This window comes from Myotis yumanensis, unplaced genomic scaffold (genome assembly GCF_028538775.1).
Source record: "Myotis yumanensis isolate MYYU_CA2020_CCGP unplaced genomic scaffold, mMyoYum1.0.hap1 SCAF_17, whole genome shotgun sequence".
Classification (NCBI taxonomy): domain Eukaryota; kingdom Metazoa; phylum Chordata; class Mammalia; order Chiroptera; family Vespertilionidae; genus Myotis; species Myotis yumanensis.
Window position 1 is genome coordinate 9,950,516 of NW_027223768.1, and position 22,913 is coordinate 9,973,428.

The following is a 22,913-nucleotide window of genomic DNA, read 5'->3' on the forward strand; positions in this document are numbered from 1 at the left end:
GTATGCCACACATGGTGTGAGTACTCCCTCCGGGTCCCCAGTGTAGCCAGCTGGGTTTTATATTGAACCACCTTTGTTTATAAAACTGCAGGGAGAATTAATACAAGACAGAAGAAAGTAATATCAGCTCTATAAAGTGAATCTCTGGAAATGAGGGAACACAGACTCCAAGTTTTAAATTAAGACTCTGCACGCAGGAAGAATAAATGAAGGAAGCACCAACAGCAATGGCTTAGCTCCCCGACTCCTCCATGCTTTGGGGATAAACTTGTTCTTTCACGTACCTTTTTGGAAACTGGCTTGGTAATTTGAGCAAATATCCAGAGGCCCCTGTATAAGGACTGTCTTAGTGATTAGGGATGTCTTTGTCCAAACCCGCCCCCCAATTGGGAATTCCTTATGACACAGGAAAACTGGGAGCAAGGGTGCCTGGGAAAACAGGGGAGTTGTCTTTTTGGGTCTCTTGTGACGCAGGAGGGTTATGGGTACTTCTAGAACGGGTGAGTGGAGAAGGTTGTGGGGCAGATGAGGAAATGGAGGAAGTGGCATAAAAGCAAACCTCTTAAACATGGTGCAGGTAGGAAGAAAAACTATGGAAAACCAGAATGATAAAACAGCCTTCGGATCAAACCCATTTACTCTTCAACCAGATCGTTCCGCCTTTATCTGACTTATATATTGAGATTCCTTGTAACATTTTCTTTTTAAAAAGAGTTGTACTAAAGGGTGTTCAAAAAGACTCAAAAACCATCGATCTATTTTGATTCCCCTCCATTTAAATCAATGAAAAGACATTAATTAAGCACCTGCTACATTTTGTGAATTATTGGTGGTTCTGGGTTTGTAAAGATGAATTAAGACACACTTCCTGCTATTCAGAAGTTTATCATTTTATAGGAAGGACAGACTCATCTATCACCACAACAGAGATGATAAGAGCTATGGGAACACGGATGAAGGAGCAATTAATTCAGCCTGAGACGGCCAAATAAAGCTATAAAAAGGTAACATTTGAGTTAGACTTAAATATGTTAGAAGTTTGTCGGGTGGACAGATAGGATAGCTTTACTCAAGGGCAAGTATGCCTGGTGTGGTTGGAGTTAGATGCCTGCCAGGGCAGTAGGGTGTGCTGGGGATGCTCTGGGGAGGGACGCTGGGAGGTGCATTTTGTTCAGTTCTGAAATGGAACCATCACCACAATCAGGATAGTGAACACCTATCACACCCAGATTTTCCCTGTGCCTGCTCGTAATTCCTCCTCCCACCCCCCCATACCTCTCCTGATCCTTCTCTTTGTGGCATTATCGATCTGCTTTCTGTCACAGTAGATTCGTTTGCATTTTCAAGAGTTCTGTATAAATGGAATCACATAGGAAGTACTTACTTTTGTCTAGATTTTTTCACTCAGACTGATTCACGCTGTTGTGTGTATCTATGGTTCATTCCTTTCTCATTGCTGAGTAGTATTCCGTCGCTGCCTTTTTCTCTGAGTTGGTTTCACTCTTTCATTGGTGCCTGGCTATCTTGTGTGGCAGGGAGCCTGGCCCATGGATGTTCCAAGATTCACCTTTATGGCTGCCTCCAGCGAGAACTGATTTTCATTCTGATCCCAAGTTCTGAAATTCCTGAGAAGGGATCTGATTGTCCTGTTGTGGGTCAGATACTCACCCCTGGACCAAAGGACTGTGGCTGGGTGGGCAGTGACACATGAAGAGCATGGCAAAGCCGTGAGAATCTTCTCAGTGTGTTTGACTCCAGCCATCAGCCCACGTGGGAACATCCTTCTGACCTGGCCACACTCTTCAGATTCACACTGAATATGTGAAGTGCATTATTTTAGGCTCCATTCCAAATGCATCAAATATTAAATATAAAAAAATAAACCCTAAAAGAAAACTCTCTTTATAAATTCAGTGTAGAGAAGACATTTCTAACAATGATACAAAATCTTGTAGTCATAAAGTAAAATATTTAAAATAAAATCCAAAAATATCAAAATATTTGCTTGGCAACAATACCCCTTGAGCAAAGTAATAAGACAAATTCCAAATTGGGAACAAATTGTTGGTAACTCATTTCACACACAAAACTTAATGTCCTTAATGTTTTAAGAGCCCTGGCGGTCAGTAAGAAAAAGTTATCCAGAAGAAAATTGGGCATAAAAATGTAAAGAGACAGTTGACAGAAAAAGGAAATGCAAACAGCTCTTAAATACATGTATAGTCAACCTACAGTGAGTTACCATTTTCCTCTCATATTAGTAAAAACCTAAGTGTATGAATGCACAGTGTTGGTCAAGGATAGAGAAGAGAGTGGGCATTCTCCCATACTGCTGTTGCAACTGTCAATTGGTGCCACCCTTAGGAGAAAAGGTTAGTGATAACCATAAGAATTGGTTATTCATCGCAGTATTGTATACTATGGCAAGACATTGGCAGCAACGCAAATGCCCATCAATAGAGAGTTGGTTAAATACATTCTGGTACATCCATTCAGCAGAATACTGTGACGCTGTAAAAAGAGAACGAGGGCACTTCATATGCATTGCTGTCGAAAGATTTCCAAGGTGGATTATGAAATGAAAAAAAGTAAGATGCAGAATGATATGCATAGCATGCTCTCGTTTGTGTAGAAAAAAAGAGATTGCATTTTAAATTTGTATTTGCTAGCATGTGTATTTAAAGTCTGTGCAAGGATTCACAGGAAATGTTATCATGGCTGCCGGTGTGGGAGGGTGAAGTGGAAGTGAACACACGGGAACAGACAAGGGAAACAGACATTTGTGTGTGTGTGTGTGTGTGTGTGTGTGTATTTATTTAATTTTGAATCATGTAAATGTATCTACCTAAAAATTGAATGACTTAAAAATCTGTATTGCTTGTCTTAAATCAGTGATTTTCAGCCTTTTCCATCTCATGGCACACAGATGATGAGGCTACACATGGGATGAAACCTACTTCCTCTGCTTCAGGAACTCATGTCTGCGCTGTAGTCGTTTCCTTGAGGGGAGGGTCCCCTCAATCTCTTAAGGAATAGAGATGCTTCTAGAGCACAGACTTCTTTCCTCCGTCCCCAGACGTAAGCACAAGTTGCCAAACCAGGCAGCTGGGAAGGGAAAAGCCAGCCCGTCACGCTTGTGCCCACAAAGCCCCTGTTATTGTTCCGGGTGGAAGGCAGAAGAGAGGGGAGCAGAGAAATGGCAGATGAAGCCTTTTAATTTGCTGGCAATTAATTCTTTCACTTACTTTAAATTAAAATGTTCAGCCCTTTCCCAGTCACTCATCAACAACTGTTAGCATCAGTGTCTTTTCAGCATGTGGAAGGCTCTGCGTGCAAACAGCCCATTACCTTGCAACGAAAGATAAATTGTAGAACCTTGATTAAGCAGAATCCTCTGGGAATGAGCTTTACTGGTTCATTGATTCTTTTACTTACTGGAGATTTAGCCAGAAAACTCTTTTTAAACTTCAGCATTTGTTCATTCCATCAATCAATCCACACGGCACGGGATAGTGGTGAAGAGCAGCCTCTGGAGCCAGGCGGCCTGGGTGCAGTCAGCTCCATCACGTCGTCGCCTTGGGCAGCTGGCTTACCTCTCTGCACCTCTGTCTCCTCTGTAAAATGGAGATGATGGTAGTTCTTATTTCATAGAATATGTATGAAAAATTAGATGAACACATAGAAAGTCCAAAGGACGGTGCCCAGCACATGGTAGGTACTCCATGACTGACGTTGTTATTGATCACTCTATAGTCTATCCATGAAAGGACAGTGAGCAGGATAGGCATGATCCCTGCCACCCAGTGAATTCCTACTATTATAAAAACATTCAGACAGTATAGAATCGTATGGAGTAAAATAGGAAAGCACACTCCATCTCCCCTAATTCTACTCCTCAGAGGTAGCCATTATTAATAACTTTATGTCTATCCTTCCAAGCTATTTTTCTGCTTTGGAAGGATAGACATAAAGAACCACCAACTGAGCCGCTTGAAATAACAAAATGCATTGACTTACAGTTCTGGAGGCCAGAAGTTCAAAGTGAAGGTGTTGGTAGTGCCTTGCTCCCTAGGTATATGAAAATATATACACAAATATCAGTTGATTTTTATAAGAAGTATAATCATTTTTCTAAAAATATATCATGTACATTTTTGCAGGTCAGTCCACACAGCCCTATCTCCTTTGCCTTATATAATAGGATAAACCATACTTTTAAATTTAATATTCTTCCTTTTGATACATATTAGCTTGTTTCAAATGTTTAAATAATGCCAACAATGCCAAAATGAACATCCTTGTACAGTTAGCTATGTTCATTTGTAGAATATTTTTGGCATAATATTCTTAAAATGGACATTGTTTTTTAAAATGAACAGTCCATAGCATTTTAGAATTTTTTGTTTAACTGGACATTCCATATTATGAACACTTCAATTTAACAAAGCAGGAGTAAAACAGGATTGAAAAGAACCTCACAGCCATTATGACAAATCCCCAGCCCCTCATACCAGGCTGTGGAGAGTAGTCATTGGAGTTGAAACAGATTATTTGGTTGCAGTTTTCTTCCTTCTAAAGATGTGGTAGAAACATTCTCATTAAGAGCTGTGATTAACCAAGTTCCAGGTGATTAAGGCTTTCATCTTCATCTCAGAATCTCATTCACATTCCCTTTCTCTGCTAGTTCATTCTCCCCATCGTGACCTGGCAAAAATCACCCATGGCTCCATGACTTCTGTTCTCCAAATATTAAAAAAAAATTTTAAGTATTTTTTAATTGACTTCAGAGAGGAAGGGAGAGGGAGAGGGGGAGGAGGAGGGGGAGGGGGAAGGGGAGAGGGAGAAACAGCCATGATGAGAGAGAATCATGGATCGGCTGCCTACTGCACGCCCCCTACTGGGGATTGAGCCTGCAACCCAGGCATGTGCCCTGACTGGGAATTGAACTGTGACCTCCTGGTTCATAGGTCGATGCTTAGTCACTGAGCCACGCCAACCGGGCTGTTCTCCAAATATTTAGAGCACCTGACCAATGAAAGAAGGAGCAAGTGAGCAGAGAAAGAGGGAGGAAGAGTTAAAAGAAATGACAGCCAGATGGGGATCATGATATATTTATGCTGGAAAAATCACTTAAGAGATTTCTCATGCTGTAACTACGTGCAGATTATGACAAATTGGGTAAATGCCTTTGTGGTCTTGAGCTAAGCCAAAGACAGGCCAAAAGGTGGGCCCTGGATACGAGTTAGGTATGGGCTTAACTGTTCTGCAAAGAGACCAAAAGATACAGTGGCTCAAGACAGAAGTTTCATTGTCCCTCTTGGAAGGGTAGGCTGGAGGCTGGAGGTCCAGAGCGGACATGCAGGCTGCTCCCTAAGGTCACCTGAGAGACAGGGTCTGGGGCAGCTCTTCCGTCCTCGTGGTGGCTCCCACCTTTGGTCTCAGGTGGCTGCTGCATTGCTGCCATTTCCCACACAGTAGGAAAGAGAAAATGGAGCACAAGCCCTTTCCTCTGTAAGCAATATGGTACTGATGTTGCTCACATCACTTCTGCTCACATTCCAATAGCGGGAATTTAGTCCCGTGTCCCTCCTAGTTGCCATAACAAAGTACCACAAACTGAGCAGCTTAAAATAACAAAAATGTATTGACTCACAGTTCTGGAGGCCAGAAGTTCAAAATCAAGGTGTTGGCAGTGCCTTGCTCCCTGTAAGCCATGCAGAAGATAATCCTGCTCTGCCCCTTGTAGCTTCTGGGGTTTTTTCTGGCCATCTTAGGCATTCCTTGTCTTATAGATGCATCACTCCAATCTCCGCCACCTCCATCACGTGCCATCTTCTCTCTGTGTATCTCTGTCTTCACATGGTCGTCATCTTTTTTATATATATATCCTATATAACAACAGGCTAATATGCAAATTGACCGAATGGCAGAATGACTGGTCGCTATGATGCTCACTGACCATCAGGGGGCAGACGCTCAATGCAGGAGCTGTCTCCTGGTGGTCAGTGTGCTCCCACAAGGGGAGCACCACTCAGCCAGAAGCCGGGCTCATGACTGGCGAGTGCAGCAGTGGTGGCGGGAGCTTCTCCCACCTCTGAAGCAGGCAGACATCCCCCTAGGGGTCCTAGACTTCGAGAGGGTGCAGGCTGGGCTAAGGGAACCACCCCTCTCCCCTTCCTCCTCAGTGCACAAATGTCCTGCACCAGGCCTCTAGTATATATATGTATATTGATTTCAGAGAGGAAGGGAGAGGGAGAGAGAGAGAGATAGAAACATCAATGATGAGAGAGTCATTGACAGGCTGCCTTCTGCACACCCTTTACTGGGGATGGAGCCTGAAACCCAGGCATGTGCCTTTGACTGGGATCAAACCTTGGACCCTTCAGTCCACAGGCCGATGTTCTATCCACTGAGCCCTGAGCCAAACCAGCTAAGGCATGGTCGTCATCTTATAAGGATATTTGTCATGTTGGACCAAGGCCCACCCTAATGACTTCATCTTAACATGATTAAATCCACAGAGACTATTTCCAAATAAGGTCACATTCACAGGTATTGGAGGGTAGGACGTCAATGTATCTTTTTGGGAGGGACACAATTCAATCCATACAATGATGTATGTCAACAGAGGTGTTCAAGCTCTACCATGTACCAGAATCACCTAGAGGATTTATTAGAATGTAGACTGCTGGGCCACATATCTGTATCTGATTCAGTAGGTCTGGGTGGGGCCTACAATTTGCATTTCTAATAAGTTCCCAGGTGATGCTGTAGCTGCTGGTATTTGGTGGAAAACCACTAGTCTAGGACCTTGCAACTCAAAATGCAGTCCATGGACCAGCAGCAGCAAAATCACCAGCTCCTGGAGAAATGCAGACTCTCTCTCTCTTTTTTTTATTTTATTTTTAATTTCTTTATTGCTTAAGTTATTACATATGTGTCCTTATCCCCATATTACCCTCCATCCCCCCACTCATGCCCTCACCCCCCTGTTGTCTGTGTTCATTGGTTAGGCCTATATGCTTGCATATAAGTCTTTTGGTTGATCTCTCCCCGCTTACCCCCACCCTCCCCTACCTTCCCTCTGAGGTTTGACAATCTGATCGATGCTTCTCTGTCTCTGGATCTATTTTTGTTCATCAGTTTATGTTGTGCATTATATTCCATAAATGAGTGAGATCATGTGATATTTCTCTTTCTCTGACTGGCTTATTTCACTTAGCATAATGCTCTCCAGTTCCATCCATGCTGTTGCAAATGGTAAGAACTACTTTTTTACTGCAGCGTAGTATTCCATTGTGTAGATGTACCACAGTTTTTCAATCCACTCATCTGCTGATGGGCACTTAGGCTGTTTCCATATCTTAGCTATGGAAAATTGTGCTGCTATGAACATAGGGGTGCATATATCCTTTCTAATTGGTGTTTCTAGTTTCTTGGGATATATTCCTAGAAGTGGGATCACTGGGTCAAATGGGAGTTCCATTTTTAGTTTTTTGAGGAAATGCAGACTCTCTTTTGGCCCATAACCCAGACCTGCTGAATCCAAATCTTCATTTAGCAGGTGATGTGTATGCATATTTAAGTCTGAGAAGCCTGCTCTAGGAGACCCACTGTTCCAGCACAAGCTTGGACAGTCCTCTAGCTCCTGATACAGAGGCAAGTTCTATGGGATCAAGCCGTAGGCTCAGTCCAGGTCCAGTTGGCCTCCTCACAGAGGCCTCTAAGAGCCTCAGTTGGTATCTGGCTCTCAGAAGGAGCCACATCTCTCCTAGAGGTTCCCACACCCACCCTCATACCTGCCCAAGCTTGGGGGATACTGGGAAGTCCAACCCGAGATCAAGTTTTCAAACAAGTAACTGAACTTCAGGTTGCAGCCACCACCTTTGCCAAAGAGAAAATAGGGCTTCCTCTAAGAAGCCAATGAAACTCACACTCAGATGGTGCGAGGCCAGAGGGAACTGGGAGACCCACAGATGTATGAAGGAGCATATAAAGAAAATGTATTATGAGGGGTTTCTCGCCGACCTGTACCTGAGCTCTTGACTTATCTTGATTTCTTTTAGTGCAGTCTTTTGGAGAACTATTTTCTTGGCTACTCTAATATGAGAAACAGGTTCACTTTGTTGTGATAAGGTTTGTGCTTTAAAGAAGATGGAAAACAATACAGTTCCTATGAGTTCCTCTGAATGCCCTGAGAAGTTGTGAAATTCCCTCTAATATAGTTCCCAGTGATATTGTTTGGGGTGAGATGTTTGCTCTGGCAAGAAATGTTTTCAGTTCCAATAAAGAACCCAGCCCGACCTGAGCCTGAACTCATGGAAAGGAAAGCATTGGCATCCGAAACCACTTCGTTCACTCAGGCCACACCTCTCCTGCCGGGCTGGGCCTGGGGTCCTCCGCTGCTCGGAGCTTGAGCCAGCCAAGGTGCTTGCTTCTTACCTGCGCATGTACTCACGGAAGGCAGTTTGCAAAGACTGGCCCCCTCCGGAAAATATGCTCCCAAAGGCACTCCCTCTCACGTGAAAATCTGACTTAGAGGCAGTAGCATAGAGGAGTTTTAGAGCTGACATCCGCCTCAATCTCTTCATCAACTTCAATCTCTCCCTTTTATAGAGAGGAAGTGACTCAACCTGGCCCAGACAATCAGCCCGCGGCAGAACCTGGAGTCAATTCCAGGTCCACAGCCCCTTCCTAGCACTTTGCATGTTACCCCTTCATCCTGCCATTACCCTTGGAGATGAACTGACTTTAGAATCAACCATAAACTGCCATGTTGCTCCAAACCATCACCAGCTTACACCTGTGTTCTCTATTCCTAACCAACCAGACACATGAGTGTTAGCCCCAAATTCCGTGTCCAGGGCAATACAGGTCAGGGATGTACCCACCACCCAAAATCATGGAACAGGGGCTGTAGGGTAGGACTGGGCAACTCAGGGGCACATGGGAGTCAGGCAGGAATGTGATGAGGACCATCCTGCTGTATTGGGCTCTGTGGAAACGGGAGCACAGGCCCCATCTAACGGGGCGGCTAATACTCACCTCGAGCAGATAAAAGTCTTTGGGATCAGAGACCCAATGATGGCAGGCATATGCATTTTTTAAGAGATACTAGAATTTTTATGTGTTGATAAGTGAAATATCTTGCATTTTTAATATTGGCTCAGATTTTTAAATGTCTCTTAACACACCGGCAGGCTGAACACAGTCCAGCCCGTGGGCTGCCAATACCGCCTCTGCAGCACGGCACTGGGTCGAGAGTGGACACTAAAGCCAGACAGACCAGTGGGAATCCTGGCTCAGCCCCTCTCTGTGACCTTGTGCAAGGCAGCTCTCTAACCTTCACTTTCTTCACCCATAAAATGAAGATAATATTCGTCCTATCTCATAACATTTATGGGAAGATTAAGTGACATAATGTAGGTGAAGCATTTAGAATGCTGCCAGGCACATAATCAATATTCAATAAAAGGCAGCACTGCCATTATTATAACTCTGAATCCTGGAGGCCCAAGGATCCTTCAGCTCCGCCCAGGAAGCCCTCCAAAGCAGAGCCAGTTTCTGGAACAGTGTCCTCCATGGCTCCCCGACCCCTGCTGAGCAGTCTGTGTGAGCCTGTAGCACAGTGCCGTGACCTGTCTCTGTGGGCTGGACACATGGGAAGAGCAAACATGGTGGGCTGTTCAAACCACTGGAGAGCCTAGCAGGGTGCCAGGGCATGGCCAGGGGCTATGAGCAAGCGCAGAGGCAGGCATGGGGTAAATTCCAGGCCCACAGTCACGTCCCAGCACTTTCCATGTCACCCCTTCATCCTGCCATCCATCCCCCTTGCAGATGAACTGACTTTCAGTCGCGAGCCTGGGGTGTTTCTAGGTGATGAACACCCTTCCAGCAACAGCTCAGATGATCCGATGTAAGAATGTGGCCTGTGACCCAGGAGTTTTGTTCTGTTCTTTCTTAGCCAAGCCCGATGTAGATGAATGATGTGGCTGAGATTGGGATCTGGCCTGCAGTGCCAGACAGCAGGACATGAGTGTGAACATGTGGTTGAAACCTCTTTGGAATGCTGCCCAACGAGTGCTGTGGTGTTATGTCAATTCCCAGCGAGGATGGAATGGAATTGGGAATGTGAGAGGCTAACCTGACCGTGTTGCTGGGGGCCCCGGTCCTAGAGCTCTTGTGGAAAGGCAGGCAAATGCACTTCTCTTACTGCAGGGTCAAAGGTGGTTTCTTCAGCAGATCGAACAGCTGCTGGAGCGGCAGGGCTTCAGAGGGCAGAGCCACAGTGGGCACGGCTGGCACAGAGCGGGGAGGAACGTGTGCAGGGCGCGGAAGGGGGAGCTGAAACATTGAAAATGGCCTTGATAGAATCTCTCTCCTTTGAAGAGGTTTTTAAAAAAAGATGCACTAAAAGTTAAAACCAAAGAGGTCATTGAAATTACAAATAGCCCCCTTCCCCACCTTTTGGGCAACAGAAAAGGCCTATTTTCTATGCACCCTACTGTCCTGAATATTTTATAAATTCTAGATGTGTTTTTACTATTGAGAAATGTTTCTTGTTCTATTTTCACTTCTTTTCATGGACATGGGAGACAATAGACCAAGAGGAAAGGTTTAATATTTATGAAATATCTGGTGTCCCTTCTTTTCTAGAAAATATAGCATATCCCCTCACCCCCTTTTTTAGGAAAAGCCAAATCTCTTCTCAGTGCTACAAATGAATCAGTCGTTTGCAGGAATTACAGGGGAAGTGGCTGTAGCCTAGTTTTAAGGGGTGGTATTGTGTTGTTGTGAATGAGCTGGTTTGCTGGAGTCAGATAGAATTGGGTTTCACATCTTACCCCACCACTTCCTAGATGTGAACTTGGGCAGATGACGTAACCATTTTACCCTAAGTTTCCCACAGCTAGAGAGTGAAATTTAATGAGTATCTACCTCAGAAGATAATTCTGAGGGTCAAATGAGCCAACGGATATAAAGCACGTACTAGGATCTGGCACATGTTCCGTGCTACATGAATGGTAGCTATTGTTAAAATTTCTTTTCCATTTTAACTCTTTAAAAAAATCCACATTTTAAAAACGCTGGTTCCTTTAAGTGAGGTTCATGTATACCAAAATGTGCTTAAGTTTCTGGAGGAAAAACATTGAAGAGTGAAACGATCCCTTCTCTTCTAGTAGCTCCTGGTGCAGCCGGGCTCAACTCCTCCGGGAGTTCTGAACCTAATGACCGGCAGGGTTTCCTGAGTTGGAACAGAATGACAAGACCTTTATACCCTCTGCCGATCAGTCACTGGGTCTGGGCCACCCCGAGGCAGGGGCCAGCCTGCGGGGGAGGCTCCCTGCAGCGGAGGCAGCAGAGGGTCATCTGCCAAACACCCCCAGCAGCTGGGCAGCCAGCCCTTCGCTGAGAGGGAAGGGGCATCTGGTGGCAGGTCACAGTTTTCACTACAGCTCAGTTGTATTATTTTGTCTTTTTTTAAACTGCGTTTTTCTGCCAAACAGCTCCCAGCACTTCACAGACTCGCACACCCACTTGCAGGAGGCTCTTAAGAAGTGAGGCGCCCCCCGGCCTCACATGATGAAAAGCGGCCTACGGCAAGTCAGTGACAGCAACGGGGAGTCACACACCGGTCTTCTGCCATTCAGCCCGGGTTCTGCTGCTACAATGTTGCCTGTTATTTTGCTGCCATATCCAGATGGCGTGAAGCCAAACCTGAGCGTTGTGTTTGGTTTCATTTCACGGAGAATGATGACTACTCAGGGCTCCATCTCATCACAAGAGCATCGCGAACTTTCTCAAGCATCTTCCACGCCCACACCTCAGTCCCAGCACCAGGTTAGGTGGGAGTGGACGCGGATGCCCCAAACCACTGCCAACCGGACTAAGCAGGGGAGTCTGGGGGGCACGGCACTCTGGCCCGGCGCCAGGCTTTCCTGTGCGTGGCCCCTTACCCTGGCTCCCTAGCTGTGCTGAGGAAGCTGTCTGGCTGTCTCAAATCATGGTCAACGCCAGGGACATCTTCAAAAAGGGTCAATTAGGTAGTCCAGGGCGAATCCCAACTGCGGCCACTTTGGAGCCAATCTTGTGGGGCCCGGTAGGACTTTTCTAAGCTTGTTGACAGGTATGCAATTTCTGGCTCTAGTAAAACTGTAATTTCTGCTCTGCTGAAGGATTCACCAACACATCCTTCTTTACTCCCTAGAAGAGAAGCATTTGAAATATGCAGTGTATCGAAGCCCCCTTTGATTCACCTGGCCCTCGGGGCAGCGTTTTAACCTTTCCTTGTACATCAGGAAAGGGGCGCCTGGACCCATCAGAGCTCCAGGCCACAGGCTCCTAGATTCTGTCTTCTGACAATGCAAACAAAAAAGAGCTGGGGGTGGCTTATTTCAGACAAATAGAATTCATGTCAAAAGGTTAAATGAGTCAAAGAAAAACATTTTATTCTGAACAAAGGCACAATCCACAACAAAGATCTAAGAGCTGGAATCTTTCTGTGACAAAAAGAAGTATTTTAGAAATGTACGAAAAGGAATGCTTGAAATACAATCTTTGTGAGAGACTTAAACACACATCTCAAACTTTGACAGCTAAAATAAACAAAAATGGTCAGAAACATAGAAAATCCTCATAATAGAATTCTTCTTTTACAAAGAGGAAAAATGCCGTCTTTTTCCGCTTCTGTGGAACATTTACAAAAAAGGGATCTTACGATAAGATACAAAGATGAATTCTAAATTTTAAAGCATAAAATTATATGAGCCATTTTATCGTATCACAAAGAGATAAAACTGGGAATTAAACAAACAAAGAAACCATCCACTTGTGGTGAAGGGCAAACTTGGAAATAGTTATTACAACAAAATAAAATTTATTTATTTATTTAAAAAGTATTTGAAACATCAATGATGAGAGAGAATCATTGATTGGCTGCCTCCTGCACGCCCCTACTGGGCATTGAACTGACAACCCAGGCATGTGCCCTGACTAGGAATTGAACCGTGACTTCCTGGTTCATAGGTCAATACTCAACCATTGACTGAGCCATGCCGGTCAGGCAATAACAAAATAAAATTTAAATGATAGATATAGGCTATTTAAAAAATAATGGCATTGTGAACACTTTCATGTACTCATGTAATAAACACTTATTGATCACAACCAGATACGGGACATTGTTCTAAGAGCAAGATATACAGCACTAAAAAGATAAAGCCTGTCGTCATGGGCTTATATTCCTACCACTAGGTTGGGGGCAGACAGCTCATAAACAAGTACACGAATACAACAAGAACATATCAGGGAGTGATACTTGCTTTAATAAAAAGAAGACAGAATGATGTGACTGAGAGGGACTGGCGTGGGGGTGGCACTGCTGGTTGGAAAGGCCTCTCAGATGGCACTTCAGCTGAGCTCTGAACATTAGGAAGAATGTACCCTTGGAAGACCTTGGAAATGCACATTGCAGCAGAGTGACATACACTATGTGTCAAAGTTAGAGAAATTGATGCAGCAAATGCAAAAATAAATAACTCCAAATTTTCTCACTATGAAGAAAAAATGAAAATCATTGAATTGTTAATTTAATTCAGGAATTTAGAATAAGGACAAAAAGGTTTTTAAAAAGAAGAAAGGAACAATAAAGTAAACAACCAAAATAAAATAATGCCAAAACAGAAAGAGAGCAGGATTGATTTGAAAATCCAGCTTTAGTTATTCTGGAGGAAAAGTATAAAAGATAAGCATCTAATCAAAAAATTTTTTTAAACATATGAAAAAATATAGAAGGCAACCCAATTTTTTTTTTTTTTTAGCAGAACTCAAATCATTTTGATACAAAATCTGACAAAAAAAAGAAAGAAAAGCATGTCAAACTTTAAACCGATCTTATTTATGCATCTGGAATCATAAACCTACTGAATTGAATTCACAGTATATTAAATGACTCATGGTTCACAACCAAGAAAGCTTCATTCCAGAAATGCAAGGATAACTTAAAATTCGAGGAAAAAATATTACATGATAGATTTTTTTTTTCAGTGAATAAGACCTATTTTACAATCACAATGGATGAGTAAAGACTTTTGATAAAATTCAACACTTCTGATTAAGAGTTACTCGGGCAACTTGGAAGAGTCAGCTAACTTGGACCCCTTGCTTCACTCAACACGGGGAAATGTCAGATGATCTATAATACATACAATTTAAACAATAGGTAGGCTCCTAAGAAAGAAAGAAAAAACTAGTTACATAAACAGTGAAGGAACTCAGGGCCAGAATTAAAAACTGACATAGTGATGAGTTAGGGAATGCGGGTGGCTGTATCAAATCCTAATATTGGCTCTAATGGCCAAAAATCATTTTTTTTGGGGGGGGGGGGGTGGTTGTTCATCAAAGGATGGGATATATGGTTTGGGGCTTCGTAAAGTGGAAGGCTGTGACTAAGATTATTATATACAATTGGCATCTCCAGGTGTGAACTAGGAACAATTTCACTCAGTGAAGTAGGAACAAGAAACATTCCATTCCCTGGACCAGAAAAGAGATAAGGAAATTTGAGTGATCTTAGGACTCTGATTAGAGAAAAAACTCTTTTTTAGAAACCAAAACCTCAAGCTTGTACTTTGCATGAGAGTAGAGTCCAAATGTTCACTACCCAGATGGTGTAGGCCTCCCTCCCTCCCCCCACCCCATTAATGTAAAACTGGTTCGGGGCTAGCAAATCCCAAGGCTACTCACCCATGGCCTGTTTTTGAATAGTATGACTTGCATCAAGACTTTTTTATTTTTGCATTTTCAAAGGATGGTAAGAGAAGGAGAAGGAGAGGCGAAGAAGAAGAGGTAGAGACTACATGACTGTATGTGGCTGCAAAGACTAAAATATTTACTATCTGGCTTTTTTTGAGAAAGAGAAGCTTGTCAACACTGATCAAGAGCACAAACAAAGCCCAAAGAAGGAAAATATGACCCATCAAAGGTAACCTTACAAGAAAAATACTATGTGATAAAACTCTCCACAAGTTAGAATCCACAATCTGAAGAAGCTATAAAAATAAGTATTTTTAAAATGACTAAGTGCTAAAAGGAGATAGATGGTAAAAAGATTGAAATTAAAATTCAAAGGAAAAATTAAATAACAGATTTAAACACAATTTTAAAAAGTAAATCTGAGAGAACTGGAATGTAACACCAAGTGTAATGGAGTAGGAAATATGACAGAGAAATTAAGAGGCAGGAAAGATAGACTGAGGAGGAACAATTAGTTTTAGCTCCAAAAGAAAAGATGAAAGAAAATGACAGGTAAAATATTTGAAAATTATTGATATTTACAGAATCGATAAAAACATAAATCCTTAGATTCAAGAAGCTCACTAAGTCTTCAGCAGGATAAAAAAATAAATCAAGTAGATACATTATGGTAAATTATAAAACACATAAAAAAGAGAAAAAATTAAAAGTAAACAGAGAGAAAACACAAATCACCACTGTGGCAAAGGTTGCTGTATGTCTACCTAAATATATTCTAAATTTTCTGGGGAAACACAGTTGTAACTGGGCATACGGATGCTGCTGATAGACTTCTATAAATAAAGCATGGTTCTAGACTGGGCTTCAGAATCATGTAATATTGTACATAATTATGAAACAAAATAAAAAATTTAAAAAGCAACCCCAAAAAGTAAAAGACCCTAACTTGTAACTACATGGAAAGAAACTAGTCAAAGTGACTTTAAGACATAGTAATTTGACTGTATATCTCTGGTAGTATATACTGTAAGGACAAAGTAAATTACAGAATTAAAAAAACTATAGTAATTATATTATTAGTGGGTAGCGATGGTATTATTGTGTGTGCATTTGGGATAAAGCAAATAAGTAATTACGTACTGCATTAGTTTGCTAGGGCTGCCAGAACAAAATACCACAGACTGGGTGACTTAGCAACAGACATTTATTTTCTCACACTTTTGACACTAGAAAGACCAAGATCAAGGTGCCATCAGAGTTGGTTTCTGGTGAGGCACCTCTTCCTGGCTGGTAGACGGCCACTAGGCTCTCCATGGCCTTTCCTCTGTGTGTATACACACACACACACACACACACACACACACACACACACACACACACCTCGTGTCTCTTACTCATCTTATAAGGACACTAGTACTATCAGATTAGGGTGCCACTCTTATGACATCATTTAACCTTAATAACTTCTGCAAAGGTCCTATCTCCTAACACAATCACGTTTGGTTTAGGGCTTCAGTATATGAATTTGGGGCAGACACATTTGGGGCAAAACCCAGCATTGAGAATTATCAGGTGCAAACTCAGCTATGGAGTCTTATTTGCTGCTGTTCCTTGCTGCACAGGACTCCTTGGGAAACTAATGGTAAGAAGGGACACTTGAGAGTGCAGAACTCAGGTATTCCTGGGTTCCCTAGGAGTGTGGGGAGGGAGAAGAGAGGTAACACCATCTAGTACAGAACCCCTCTCATTCTTACAGAACCACCAAGAGATAGAAAGCAGAAAGTACAGGAGAACACAGTGTGGGTGCTGACATTTCAACACAGTGACCCTCAAGCTTATTATAAGGGGCTCTGATGGTGAGAATAGAATAGAAAGAAAGAGAGGAGGCGGCAGGTGGGAGGGGAAAGAAGGAGGAGTAAGAAAATGGCTGCCTCTGTGTTCCCCACTTCATTTTCCTGACCTCACCCCCTCCCACACATTAGTTCCCACCTACACATCTAAGGAAGACAGCGATAATAAGGGTGATGAGGATGAGTCAAGTTCAAAGGGATTTTATTGGCCACGTCATTCTCGTGAATGTACATGTCTTGGGAATGTCTCTGTGTGCTAAGCAGCTTTGCAGTCACTGGCTTACATCTCTGCTCCAGGTCTTTAGGAGAAACTGCTTTCTCTCTCTGTTCCTTCGCATGCTCGGATTCATCTCTTCTTGCCATCAGGAAGTTAAAATCTAGAAACCCAAGAAAGAGGTATAAACTTAGGGGGAAAGGTGTCAAGGAGGTTACTCAGTCTACTCCAGTGGTTACTCCCAGCCTCTCAATGGCTTAGAGTAGGTTTGAGGCCAAAATACCATAATAAAATGCATGCATTTGTTTGGCCCTGACCTCTGAGCATGATGCTCTCTGTGGGCAAAGGCATAGCTCTGGCAGAATGGATTTGATGTTCAGAAGCCTGGACCCAAGCCTCATACTACCCCAAAAGAATACCTTGTCACCCAAAACAGCAACAGAAGTGATCATAGGTCTGCCATTTTAAGATCACTGTGGCTAATGCCCTGGCAGGTGACTGCTCTGCTCTGAGCCCTGCTGAGCAGTGGCTTCTCATAAGGGTCAGTGGGAGCAAACACACCACTGTGAGGAGGCCTCAGCTCTTGAGAACTGTTGCTGTGACTTCCAGGTCTGCTCCTCTGCTGGCTGTGCCTCAGGGTTTTCTGCTTCCTCTATCAGTCTCCTCCTGGTGCTCCCCAACTTTAAGGAAAGCTGCTTCCTATGGAAGCTCTGGGAAATACACAAGGGTGTGAGATGATGGTGTCCAGCAATGGGGCCTCGCTTTCTGCAGAGGGTATGATTGAAATGTGAATGGCTCACTCTGAGTGGGAGATGAGTAAGTCAAGGCAGGCTCTGAGAGACAGGGGCCTCAGGTACCATCCCAGATCCTCTGCTTCCCTCTTCTGGTCAACTGGAGAGAATATGTCCATTGAGAGTTCAGGGAAAGGAGTAATACGATGCTTCCTAGTAATAAAACCAAATCGTGATCTCCAAACAATTACTTTTTAATTCACAAAAAAGCTACACCTAGGAAGTGGGACAATGAAAGATAACATCATTACATTTCATGCACACTTAACACTAAGGAGTCATGACATCTACTCTACTATATAGACCTAGAGGGGAGGTGTTAAATCAGCAGTTCCCAAAATGGGATATTAATATGCATTTTTTGCAAAAAGAGAGTTTTGTGACCAAATACGTTTGGAAAATTTTAGGGTAAAATAGGTTACACAGGTTTCTTTACAAATATTTCTCATAGCCTTTACATTGTGAGTCCTTTTGGGGGATTGGACATATATTTGATCAATAAATCCGTTGTCAATGAGCATTCCAAGGGCTAGTGTTCCATCCTGCAGAACACTGCAGGGGGCAGGAGGATGAGGCACGAGACATGGAAGAGGTGAACTAGGAAAGAGAGAGCGCCACACTACGAAATGACAGGCGTTATCTCTTCCAAGCCAGCAACAAGACCAATGAAGCAAACGATGACCAATACCTCTGAGTTAATAGTAGACTCAGTTTCAATGACCGGGCTCAGAGTTGGAAAGGACACCAAAGGTCCTTAAGGCCCCTTGCATTTCTTTAAAATATATTTTTATTGATTTCAGAGAGGAAGGGAGAGGGAGAGAAAGATAGAGACATCAATGATTAGAGAGAATCATTGATCGGCTGCCTCCTGCACACCCCACACTGGGGATCGAGTCTGCAACCCGGGCAGGTGCCCTGACTGGGAATAGAACTGTGACTTCCTGGTTCATGGGTTGATGCTCAACCACTGAGCCACAGCCAGCTGGGCTTCCTTGCATTTTGTAGATAAAGAGACTGAGACTCAGAACTATAAAGAAAGTAAAGAATAGTCTCAAAAGCCCAATGAAGAAATATAACCATCATATCTATTTGTGGGAGTTCAAGACTCATGACCATTTTGCCCAGAAGAACTATTGCAGAGTCCAAATTTTGACATGTTAGATCAGCAGGTAGGAAAAACACACAACTTAGTTTAGAAGAATATTTAGAAGAGCATATCTCAGGCCACCCCCTTCACTGGAAAGAGTTACAAAGATGTTGCAGCATCTGACAAAACGAGATCAGACTTATTATTCATTTATAAGCGCACAGAGGGCACTTTTATAAGGGTCACCATCTCCATTCATGCACCAAATGGACATTCAGGAAACACAGTTTGTGTTAAACTCCAAAGTGCTTTGATGCTTTGAGCAAACACCCCAGCCTTCTGTATTAGCTAAGATTATTCTGGTTGCCAGCGGCAAGAACCCCGATTGAACTAGCTTAGGCAGAATACAAAGGAGTGGTGGGAGTAATTTATTGGAAAGTTCTCACAACAGAAGGAAGAACTGGAGAGTGAGTGAAAGAGCCACCAGAATTCTCACTCTTTCTGTCTTGTGTGCTTTTCTCTGCCAGCCGGCTTCACTCTACTACGGCAGATAGGATCTGCCACCCATGGGGTTATGGCTGCCATTGGCTCATAGCCTCACAATGTCCCTCACCAGGAAGGAATGGTCTCAAGTTCAAAAATTCCAGAGACGGGCTCTAACTGACCTTGCTTATTGAGGTGTTTCCTTCTGAGACAAGGGATAGAGGGTCTTAGGAGAGGCAGATAGCATGATGGGTAACAAGTTCAAACACTGAGTCTCCTGCCTACTAGCTTATGACCTTGGGAAAATTACTTAAGCTCTTTTTTAAAAAAAAAATATATTCTATTGATTTTTTTACAGAGAGGAAGGGAGAGGGATAGAGAGTTAGAAACATTGATGAGAGAGAAACATCGATCAGCTGCCTCCTGCACACTCCCCACTGGGGATGTGCCCACAACCAAGGTATATGCCCTTGACTGGAATCGAACCTGGGACCTTTGAGTCCACAGGCCGATGCTCTATCCACTGAACCAAACCGGTTAGTGCTACTTAAGCTCTTTTAATTCAGTTTCCTTGTCTGTAAAATGGAAATAATAATGGTGTCTACTTTATAGGTTTTTAAATGATGGTTAAATGTGATAAAACATGTAAAGAATTTTATGTGGTACATGCAACAATAATCATTAGCTACTATCATTACTGGTTTAGCTTGGAATCTTGAAAACTTTGGAATGTGGTTTCAAGGAATAAGTTATATGATAACTGTCAATTGTTTACCATCTTGTCTACCACATAGTAAGTATGCAACAAAAGTTATTATCATTAAGGATGTATAGGTAGCCTATAAAAAATGATAGCTCCAATTTGAACCATGATATTAGGAGCATTTCATTCATTCATTCATTCATTCATTCAACAAACATTTATTGAGTATCTGTGCTGTGCTAGGCACTGTGCCAAATGTGGAGAAGACAGAGTAATGAACAAGAACAACTTGGCCCTGATCTCATGAAGCAAATATTCGAGTAAGGCTTTAAGAGGAGGCTTCTTGTTCTGTTCAGGAAAAACAATAGACATCCACTGCACCTACCAAATGTTACACCCCTGACATTTCTGTCAATAACCAGTCCTTCAGATTTCCTGTCTCTTGCCTTCTCTTAAAACATCATCACTCTCACCATCATATCTTCCTATCTCCCTCTAAAATCCCTTTTTCTATCCCTTTTCTATTCTTTTTTTAAGTATATTTTTATTGATTTCAGAGAAGAAAGGAGAGGGAGCAAGAGATAGAAACATCAATGATGAGAGAGAATCAATGATTGGCTGCCTCCTGCATGCCCCACACTTGGGCTCAAGCTGCAACCCGAGCCTATGCCCTGACTGGGAATCGAACTGTGACCTCCTGGTTCATAGGTTGATGCTCAACCCCTGAGCCATGCTGGCTGAGCCCTTTTTCTATTCTTGATAGATGACTATCACTGTTATTTTTGTATGTGTGTGTATTGCATGTATAAATTGTATTATATATATGTAAATTCTTTTGGTATTTTAAAGACCTGGTAGATCACTGCATTGTCTAGGTGTTTGATGAACTTGCCACCTTGGTTAACCTCAAATTTAAGGCATGTAGAACCAAAGGTGCATGTAGAAGCTCAACTTCATCAAAAATGGAAGAATCCTTTAAAAATTGATCAATAAACTCTTACAGTGCACTATATACAGAAATCATTCCCAGGTGACCCAATGGGAAAAGCAAGTCAATAAAGCTTCTAGCAAATAATATAGGCGATATCTTTATGAATTCTGGATCAGGAAAGATTTCTCAAACAAGATACTGGAGCACTTGCCATTAAAAAACATTTTAAAAAGGCGACTATGTCTAAATTGAGGACATATTTTTATTAAAGTTTATCTCTAATGAGAGAAAAGACAAGATTCAAAATGGGAACAACGTTTTGCAATGAGTCTAAACAACAAAGGGGTATGTATCCAGAATACATAAAGAAGTCCCACAAACCTGTAAGTCAACAAGAAAACGAAAACAACACAGTAAAAGCATGGGCAGGAAATCTGAACAGGCATCCCACAGAGGAGAAACCCAGGTAGACAATAAGCACAGAAAGGTGCTCAGCCTCATGGGTGAGCAGGGAAATGCACACGAAAATCACACTGATAAACACCGAGAGCCAGCACCAAGCATTGCAAGGACTTTGAACTCTAAGAACTCTGATACTCCGCTGGCGGGACTGTAAATCGGCACACTTCCCACAGAAAGCAGGTTGACATGATCTAATAAACGACAAGAAATGCATAATTTATGACCCAGCAATTCCCTTTTAAGGTATAAGTTCCCATAAAACATATGCTTATGTGCACCAGGATCCATATTTAAGAATGTTCATAGCAGGATGGAATAATAGCTGCAAACCAGAAACAGCCTAAAATGTTTATCAAGAGTGGAGTCAGTAACAAATTATGGTTCGGACCATGAAATGTGCTGTGAGAAATAGGAGGGGGAAGTGCAGCTAAATGACACAGAGAAGATGAATCTTAGTCATAATACTGAGTGGAAAGAGCCAAACAGTACAGGGCACATACTGCATGATGTAATGGACACTAAAATTTTTAAAAGGCAAAATTAGACATTTTTTAGGACTTAAATTATAAAGAAAACTAAGCAAGTAAATACTAAAAAAACCCCAGAAAGTATTTGCCTGTAGGGAAGGGAGGGACTTACAAATCAGACAAGGTTTTTAGGATGTTTGTGAAGTTCTGTCTGGACAGGTAGGTCACACAGGGGTTTGCTTTACTAATTGTTAAATCACATCTTTATTTAAAAAACCCTTCCGTGTGTTTGTTATGTTGCACACACACACAAATGAATATACTGCAGACATACTAGATAGAGGTGGAAATTAATACAGTGGGATAAAGAATAGCATTGTTCAAGTTCAAAGTTACAGCCCTCTAAGAGAGAGCTGCAGTTTAAGGATGACCATCAACCTCGAGCGAGCACGTATGCGACTTGCTGCTAAATGGGGCAAGTAGTGCCTTGCCCTACCACCTGACACAGTCTATTAGTACAACTTGTAGGAAGGGATTGTTACAGAGAAAATAGATAGCAAACATTCAGTCCATAGGCTACAAATAATCAAGGCTGAAAGTCTCCCAGAACCCCCATCTCAGAGTGAATGTGTAGCTCCACAAGTTTACGCTTGGTGGAGGGGAAACTCACGTGATGGAGGGAGAGTGTCAGCTGGCAGAGCCTCTGCTGCTGGGACCCCCTCAGCTCCTAGCTGGTGCCCTCTTTACTGGTCCCTGAGCAACTGACTTGCTCCCCAGCTGCAATAGATATACCAGCAGGAACCGCAACCATTTCTGCCCTGCACCCTCCACACCCTTGAAATGCTGCGGTTCCCCATAACTCTCTTACTGTGGGGGTGTGGGGACTTGTTGGCTGGTTTAGCTCTGGCTAAGAAGAAGAAAATCCCTATTATGAACATGCTCCCCATGCCTTCCCCATGATGTCTAGTGTATGGACTCTTCCTCTAGAACATGGCCCTTTACACCCTCCTCAGGGTACTTTCTAGGAAGATGGCAGAGCTTGGAGAAGAGAGAATGAAGTATATTAAGATAGGTGCCAGAGTATTCAGTGAATTGGAGGTAGCCATCAAGATTTTGGTGGGGGTAGCAATAATGAAGCATAGAACAAAGTAGGCATATGGCATGATGTTGA

At 42.8% G+C, this 22,913-nt stretch overlaps 1 long non-coding RNA gene across 2 annotated transcripts in view; it reads left to right on the top strand.

The window, feature by feature from the left end:
- LOC138995784 (uncharacterized) overlaps positions 1-11,836 on the top strand; it is an 80,551-nt gene extending 68,715 nt beyond the window's left edge. The window contains exon 4 of one of the 2 annotated variants that reach the window (XR_011468667.1): positions 11,508-11,836. This is a non-coding gene — a long non-coding RNA (uncharacterized lncRNA). Of the gene's footprint in view, positions 1-897; positions 993-11,507 lie in introns of those variants that run through there. The other variant, XR_011468668.1, reaches the window with a different exon arrangement.
- The last annotated feature ends 11,077 nt before the right edge of the window (positions 11,837-22,913 follow it).